Here is a 9,639-nt window from a genome sequence, read left to right on the forward strand (position 1 = left end):
AATTGCCCCTACAGATCAAAATAGACAGATCAATAGATACTATTTTATTGATCTTTGTAGACTTTGCAGTCTACAGAATAGCTAATGGAGAAATAGCAGGTCTACAGGATTTGATCAGTTAGTTAAATGTCTTCATCTTAAGCAAACAGAGGTTAAGAGGTGACATCATACAAGCAATTAAAATTATAGAGGGAGTATGTGCAATTGATGTTATGATCAGGTAAGCACTGTGAGTCTGGCATGAGTGCAATGAATGCTGATCCTTGCAATGTACAATGACATGATTGATTGCCATTCTGAATGGTTATATAAGGAGGGCCACTCAGTATCACTGAGAGGTAATTTGGGAGAAATGCTGAGCAGATGAGGGTGATGGGAGCCAGACCTCTGAAGAAGGTCTGGATAAAGAAGTGTGGAGAATTATCAAGTAAACAAGCTAGTTCACATTAACAGTTGTGCAAATGGACTGATGGGTAACATTAATTTTTATTTGGTATTTCTCTGTTTATGCAGTATTTTGTACAGATGGCTGAAAAATATTAATTTAAAAGATTTTATGTACTGTAGCACTCCTTTCAACAATTTAAATATGGCTGCTTAAATATTAAGAAACTGCCTAACAGTTCTTTATTCTAAATAATTAAAATATACATAACCGTAACACTTCAGCATTGTTCATTAATAAGTAATTATGCCCTCATTAGTAAAATCATTAACTTATTTAACAAAATCAGACATCAGATTAACATTTTGACACAATTAGTACACTATAGAATGAATATGGATATATCAAAACAAGTCCTTCTGCTTAAGTAAATTTCCCTTTGAATAAAACGTGTGTTTTTCCCATATTATTACTTAGAATATATTAAAGATCTTCTAGCACTTTAATGTTTGCTGAGACAATGATATTGTGTATAACTTTTCAGGTGTCTTTGAAATGGTCAATATAATACTGTTATATTTTCTTAATTTTACTGTTCCTTACTTGGATATGTGAGCTTTTAATTTATTAATAGCAATCAGATGATTTTTGAAGTATAATGTATAATGTATTGTCATTTAGAGTAAGAAGTATTTCAAGTGCTTTTTGAAACAATGTCAATGTTTCCTGTTTTAATCAAGTAAAAGAATACATCTTGTGACATTTGTGGGGGATTAATAAATGGGATGTAACTCTACCTTGTGTCTAAATCTGCTGGGACTGGTTTAACAGATCTGTGACCCCAAATGGGTAATGCAGATTTAGAAAATTAATGGCAAGAAAGAACATACCAATGGTTTTCTTGGATCAATTTACAATAAAAATGAGCCATTTTTCAGGGGAATACTGTATCCTGCAGAGCTCCTGGCTGACTTTCCTGCCTGGCTAATATGCAAAGAATGTATTTCAAGTTTGCTAAAGTAACAACGATCAGACTTTTTAGTTCATTATTTTGTCAGTGTCTAAATTAAATCAACAACTCTGACGATTTGACCCTTTGTTCTGGCTACTCTAGGGTGATGATATATATATACTGTCAGAAAGTAACTTGGGAAGCAATATAAAATGTAAGAGACATTTGCCTTAACCAAAGAATAATTCTAACCTCCTATACAAACAATATCAAGCAAATTACTGTTGGGTGTTCACAGTTCAGTCTTGGCAGTCTGATGGAAATACACAATCAGTAGTCACTAATAACTACTTTTTCAGAGAGCACATCCCAGATTGAACTGGGTGCACAAACATAAAAGTTAAATGGCAGAGTTTGCTCAACCCTCTGAGTAGACTTATGCATGAGTCCTCAGAGCACTGGATTAGCATCATGCTAAGGGTGAGTGTTAGCCTTGTTGTTATTGTTTTCAAGATAGGCTTCAGTTTATGGCAATGATAACTTGTATTAGTCTTGTATAGGAAAGGGAAGGATATTCACAGGCCCACAGGTTTTACATTAAAAATGAAAACATCAGGACAAGAACTGATGATTGTTCCATTTGTCACAAGCCTCTCACAGGTCTTCTGGGTGATCTCAAATTGTCACAAGACACCTACAGGAGAAGCTGCCCTGCAAGTAGTTTGAGACAGACTGGGACTAAGGTTTAAATTAAGAGCCAATTAGGATGGCAGATGTATAGAAAAAAGGTGGATTTTATTCCATACCATTGCTTAAAAATGTATTCATACTTTAGGATGCAAATATATTTACAGTGAAAAATCTTTAAAAGAAAAAAATACACTCAAAAGGAAAAATATTCTGTTAGTTCAACAAGACAAAAAATACAAAAATGAAAAAAAAAACTCCAAAGCTCTAGCCCAGATACCAACTCTACGGGTATATAGCTACCTTAAAAACAAACTCTGGTCTCTGATGTAACTCCCATACAAAAATATGCTCCTTGACACTCAATATTCAGGAGCATTTACTGGCTAAAGGGACCATCTACTATAATTATGCAACCTAACCCCCAACCAACAAACTCTCTACTGCCTGTTGCACCTACCACATTCTCTTTCTTTATGATTGACAGATAGAAAAAAAAATTAATTCCCTCTATGGCCCCTTTTAAAGAAGGTTTTATTCCCTCACTGACCTACTGCTGCCTATAGGAATCTGCCCTCTACCCTATCCTAGGACCATTGGAATGACTCCACTCAAGCTAAACACAACAAAACAATGAAAAAAAGAACACCAATAACAAAAACTCATAGTTTACAGTTAACCAACAGTACTCTCCAGGGGCCTCATGCATAATGCCATGTGCAGAATTCACAAAAAAATCCAGATGCCTAAATCTGTGCGTATGCCATTCTTCCTCTCCATAAATCCCGGTCAGCATGAAAAGTAACATTCGTGCACACGCCTGCCGCCCCACCCCGACTTCTCACAGAATTATACCTCCTTGAATATGCAAATCAATATAAATAACACCTTATGTTTTGCGCTCTGTAATATAAACAATAGCAAAAGCACAGGGAAAAAGAAAAATTTCAGCAAATACAAAGTAGAGGCAAGGAAAAACGTACTATTTGTTGGTTTAAGCAGTGATATAAAAAACAAAAGGAAGTTGATCAAGTGACAGAGTGGCAGAGAGACATGAAAGTTCAAATTCAGAAAGTCACACAATGCCCGAAATAAATAAAAAGTGGTCAGATATCAAAGTCACTGTGAAAAGGCGAGTTGTAGCCCACCATCTGAGTGTCATATGGAAGCGTATTGGGGTACACGCAGAGAAAACAAAACAAAACTGGGACACAGTGTGAAAAAAGGTTGAAATTTCCACTTTAATCATGTAGTTTATTTTGTCATTAAAGCAGAACATCATAAACTTCATCTTAAAATCGTTTAATTTAATAGTTTCTCAAATGCCATCATATCTAAAATAGCACGTTAAATGCTTCATATTCTGTGGGTTATTCTATGTATTCTTATGTGTGTGAATCACTATGTGCTTCTTAAACAGGCTTTCTCTTATGCCGACAGGACACAGAATACATTGCATTCATGATGTTACAGCTCTCTGAACAATTTAAATACTAAGATGTATACTTAATATCATTTTCATGATGAATGAAATTAAAACATGAATAAAACATTGAGGCACATTGGTAGTGACGAGCTGGCGCCCCTTCCAGAGATTGTTCCTGCCTCTCACAAGATGCTTGCTGTGCCATGCATGACCCTCAATAAAATAATTTATTGTAGCAGTACTGTCTCTTTCAAAAGTACTAACCCCCAATTCCTATCCTTCCTTTTCTTTCTCCAAATAACCAATTGCCACAAAATCAGCTCTTTAATAAATGGCAAGCCATCTGTAAGCCTAGAACGTCGATTCTTCAAAACTTTTAAGGAACATTGAAATATCTTTGTAGTACATGTTTCATTATTCCATCCATCTATCCATTCAGGTTGCGTCAGTCCCAGCAAACATACAGTGCGAGGCGGGAACAATCCCTTGCATATTTAATCATTAACAATATACATTATTTAAATTAAGTTAAAAAATTATCTGCATAATGTAATATACAGTAATCCCTCACTATATCACGCTTCGACTTTCGCGGCTTCACTCTATTGCGGATTTTAAATGTAAGAATATCTAAATATACTGTATATCACGGATTTTTCGCTGGTTCGCGGATTTCTGCGGACAATGGGTCTTTTAATTTATTGTACATGCTTCCTCAGTTTGTTTGCCCAGTTTATTTCATACAAGGGACGCTATTGGCGGATGGCTTAGAAGCTACCCAATCTGAGCACGTATTACGTATTAAATAAAACTCCTCAATGATATAAGATATGCTTCCCGCGCGGTGCTTGATTGTTTGCTTTTCTCTCTCTCTCACCCTCTCTGACATACTCTGTGCCTGATGGAGGGGGTGTGAGCAGAGGGGCTGTTTGCACAGATTCTGTTTGCCTAGAGGATACGGATGCTCCTCTACAAAATGCCACTTTATCGCGATGCTTCGGCATACTTAAAAGCACGTATTGATTTTTTGATTGTTTGATTTTATTTTGCTCTCTCTCTCTGACATTCTCTGCTCCTGACGGCGCTCCTTTGAAGAGAAGATATGTTTGCATTCTTTTAATTGTGAGAAAGAACTGTCATCTCTGTCTTGTCATGGAGCACCGTTTAAACTTTTGACTAAAGGGTTTTGCCCAGAGGGGACTGGGCGGTCTCATGGTCTGGAATCCCTACAGATTTTATTTTTTCTCCAGCCGTCTGGAGTTTTTTTGTTTTTTCTGTCCCCGGCCATTGGACCTTACTCTTATTCAATGTTAATTAATGTTGATTTATTTTGTTTTTCTTATTGTGTCTTTTATTTTTCTATTCTTTTATTATGTAAAGCACTTTGAGCTACTGTTTGTATGAAAATGTGCTATATAAATAAATGTTTGTCGTTGTTGTTGTTATTTCATGTCTAGAGGGCTCTAATAATGTTAACAGTGTGGGAGAGTTTATAAGGGCTTAAAATATATAAAAATAACCATAAAATCATATGGTTTCGACTTTCCGGATTTTCATCTATCGCGGGGTTCTGGAACGCAACCCCCGCGACCGCGGAGGGATTACTGTATATGCTTTACTGCATTTCATCTTAAAAATGATATCAAGAGCTCCAAGGAGACAGCACCTGGAAATCTAAATCGACTTAGAAGCTAGTCATCATCATCTGTAAATACGCGCTCTCAATTGAATTGAATTCCTTTATTGTTATTGTATGCTATAATGAGATTCAATAAGCAAATCCTCCATAAACTTATTTTCCTGTAAAATGGTACAATAATAACAACAACAAAAATAATAATAATAGGATAAAACACAGTGAAAAATATACAATATGAAAGCATAAGTGGCTCAGGTTATGCAATACTACAACTGTAATGCAAGTTTACAGTGAGGTAATCTATACTAATAAAAGGCAAACCCCTCACTGACTCACTCACTGACTCACTCACTCACTCACTCACTCACCATTAATTCTCCAACTTCCTGTGTAGGTAGAAGGCTGAAATTTGGCAGGCTCATTCCTTACAGCTTACTTACAAAAATTGGGTAGGTTTCATTTCGAAATTCTACACGTAATGGTCATAACTGGAAATTATTTTTTCATCCATATACTATAACAGACTTCTGCTCGATGTTATTTAGTTCCTGCCCATATAAGGCCGTTCGTCAGCAACAATCCAATAGAAAAACTGCCGCTAAATATTCACGGGTGAAGGACTGTGCTTATGCAGACAAAGATGAGATGGTCAGGGTGGTGTTTGGCACAAACTCAGTGAAACTGAGAGACAAACTTTTAAGTGCCGGGTCTTAGCTAACATTAAATACAGCCGTGGACATCGCACGAGATGGCACCAGCACAGCTGGGAACCTTCAATGCATTTACACCGAGCGGCTCACGTGAACTGGACCAGTGCACAGACAAAAAGCAACAGTTCCAAAGAGTGCTGAACAAAAACCGAATTACATAATTGAGAAGGCAGCAAAAAAATATGAAGCGTGTGATACATACAAGCATATTCATAAGTGCAGCTACTGCGGAAACAAAGCACACGGTGGAAAAAGTCAATGGCCCGCTAAAGGAAGACAGTGTAAAAAAAAAACCCGTGCATGCAGTGTATCACGTCTCAGATAAAGAGGAAGACGAGCTGTTTGTTGATGCAGTAAGAAACGAATCGATGAATGAAACCTGTTAGCTTTACAACGATTGACAAACACGGAGTGTAACTTGAACACAACGCATCCTACAAATACGAACCTGATTGAAAGAAATAATGATAATCAAATCCTTGATGACAGCAACACTCATAACACTCACAAAACAATTACTGTATATTGACAATCATGTTACATTATTTTTAAAATGTTCCCTTTTCTTTTTCATAACTTCTTTAACACACTACTTCTCTGCTGCGAAGCGCGGGTATATATATATATATATATATATATATATATGTATATATATATATCCCGATCTACATACTCTCAAATAGACAAACATCACGCTGTGGCGCAATGGTAGAGGCTTCGCCTCTAGCGGTGACGTCCGAGGTTCGATTCCCAAAAGGGAGTGCACTGAGTATGTACGCGTGCTTCCCGATTCATTTTACCCTTGCATCCCCTTGGTTTGAGACGTATGAAAAAATATGCGGTTAACGCAGAAAGACAGATCACCAATTAAAGCTTTATGAATAATGGATACTTTATTTGCCATCAATGATTGTTTTGGTAAAGCCATACTCAGTGTATTCATTAGATGAATGGTAAAAAAGTAAGAGCGAGGGGAAGGTGACTTATTGAGGCATGCAGGCGAAACCACAATAGCACGCGGGCTTGATGCGTCGGTGCGTGTCAACTCGATCTGAATTGCGCGATCACAATCGAAAAAATATATCTTTTCATGTTCTATTTAGTCGACACAAATATATGCCCATGGCCGAGGCAGCGTGTGCCAGATGCTGTACCCTGAGAATTCTCTCTGCTCTGTATAGCTGTGATTCCACATAGTGTTAAAATAGTCAGAGTGACGCACTACGTAATAACGCTAAAGTGTCTATGGTATTTGGAATAGTTTGGCAATTTGGTGCACAATTATATGGTTACAGGTTGATTATAATCAAATGCTTGAACTAAAAAACGATATGCAGTTAATTTCAGGGTATTTGATAAAGCCGCGTCAAGAATATGAATCTAAAAAAAAGGGTAACCACACATAGTAGTACTGCTTTAATGCTGGGTGCTGCCAGTTTGCAAAACCGAGCAGAGAACTTGCGTACGCAAGGGATTGACATGCCGTGAAAATGTGTGTGGCTTTACGGCAAGTTTAGTTTTTATACATCGCGATGTGAGCGTGGAAACGGGTGTAAGCAACATTTTTTTGCATATGTACCATTTATATATGAGGTCCCAGGAAACTAGGCCTAAATTATACTTCAAATAATGGACTCCCCTATTATCTGTCATCCTGGGTTCTTGTACTTGGTCAAGGCACTGTGTTTAAATTACTGTCCAGTTTTGCATGTAAACAATGAGGCACAGGCCTGACATTGACGATGGAAGACAGAAACTCATGACAAAAAAACTTAACAGTAAGTTCACCACTGTAGGATTTTTTGATTGATTCATAATAAATAATACACCCACCCTGGGATGACATATTACTGCAGTAAATGGGGTATAGGATCTCTGTTTCACGTTCTGGCCGGGACTCTAAAAATATGAAGATATCTGTACAATTTATGAACAAGGGTCATAAATTGTAGAAAGTCTAAATTAACATTTTTATTTTCTCTGTTGTGATTTCAAAAGTGTCCAAAGACTTCCTTTCACAAATAACCTAGACACATTTGTTGAAATCAGCAAAATAATACAACATATTCTTAACATAAGGATAATATAAGATGGATATATGCAAATATAGAGATATATCTCTATATATAGAAAATCATCTGTCTGTCTGTCCGTCAGTTTTTTATGAGAGAACTACTTAACGGATTTAGATTGGGTTTTTTTCTAGAATTTGCTTGAACATTACGGTTTATTTTGTGACTTCTTTCATCGCGCTAAATATCATAGTTCACTTACAGTACCGATTTATTCACACAAATCTGAGAGAAACGTAGCTGGCTGAGGGGAGGGGGCAAGGCCATCCTCACTCACACACCAGCCTTGGGTTCTGCCTCCAGTCAGCTCAGCACTCTAAGTACCAGTGTACAGGCCGGTTATGATATCCAGCAACTTCAGGGAGATCACAAAATCTCACGATGTCCCACAGGGCAGTTTGATCAATTGAGTTGAACATGTTACCAAATTCAACAAAGACTGCAAAGAAGCTCTGCCAATATTTGTGTTTACGCTAGATGACAACCCACAGTGCCAGAATAGGTCAATGGTAGACTTCTTGGGCATAAAATCAGACTGCTCCGGTCACTGGAAAGTGAGAAAGTGATCAGGAACTCTATTGAGGATTACCCTTCAGTTGGGATGACACCTGTCTCCCAAATCGAAGCAAAGATTCCTTGCAATGCCAGAAGGACAGCAGCCTCCCTACTATCAGCTGGTTCATCATCCATGCAATCAAATTTAGACTGGGAGGTTCACAACTAACTGGAGGATCAGCCTCAAGAACCGGGGACCCAGAGATGTCCAATGTCCTAGCTGGAGGATCAGCTTTAAACTGCTGTTCAAAGTAGCCAGCCCAGCGGGTCACAACTGTAGTGTCATCTGTAAAGACCTTTCCATTACCCACCCTGACTGTGACTCTATGAGGAACAGATTCAGATGTGTGTAATGCTTTGATTCCTCTGTAAGCAAGACGTGGGTTACTAGACCACAGATGGTGTGCCACTTGCCCACAGATTCCTCTAACAAACTCCTCCTTATCTAGACTGAGAACCCTCACAGCCATCCTTCACATCCTTCCAGTACAGCCTGGAGTTGCCATGGAGTACCAAATCCAATGATCCACCACAGCAACAGCTACTCCCTGAGTATGACATTCATCAGTGTGACCAGACCAATTAAAAATATGCCCACCTACAGATATCTGACCAGTCCCAGGTCTGTGTACCTCATAGAGTGCCGCCACTGAAATGCAGAGTTTACAAAGATCCTCCGACAGCAGAGGAAGATGGTTGTCATGCTGGAGAGACAAGATGCTCCTTTCACCTACCTAGATGGGCTGCCTTAAATAAGGATCCAAGTACTACCATGCAATGTGTGACGCATCAGCGCCATACCTGTTCCAATCCCCAAAAGGCCTGACTCCATTGGCTCTCTGGCAGTGTTGACTCTTCCGAGGACGAGGCTTCCGAGGTCTTTCCCTCACCCCCGTTGTAATGCGAGCAGCCTTCCTGTGGGTAGCTGCAGCAGAGCTATTCCCATGGAAAGCAGAAAGGAGTCTTATCTGCAGTTTTGGAACTGTGCAAAGTTTTAAGGTGGCTGGAGTGCCAATCTTTCCACCGACCCCCAAATTTTCCCTTCAACTTTGAGGACCGTTTGAAGGACCTGATGCAGTTTAACTTCATACTCAGGACAATAGCAATGTTCATTGATTAAATACAATACCCTCTGTGTTTGTTAGCTTCTTTGTGCTGTTCGTGATTTGGTATGTAATCTGGCTGGTGGATGAGTAGTTTTAAGTTGATTTGC

Source organism: Polypterus senegalus, chromosome 9, assembly GCF_016835505.1.
Source record: "Polypterus senegalus isolate Bchr_013 chromosome 9, ASM1683550v1, whole genome shotgun sequence".
Taxonomy (NCBI): Eukaryota; Metazoa; Chordata; class Cladistia; order Polypteriformes; family Polypteridae; genus Polypterus; species Polypterus senegalus.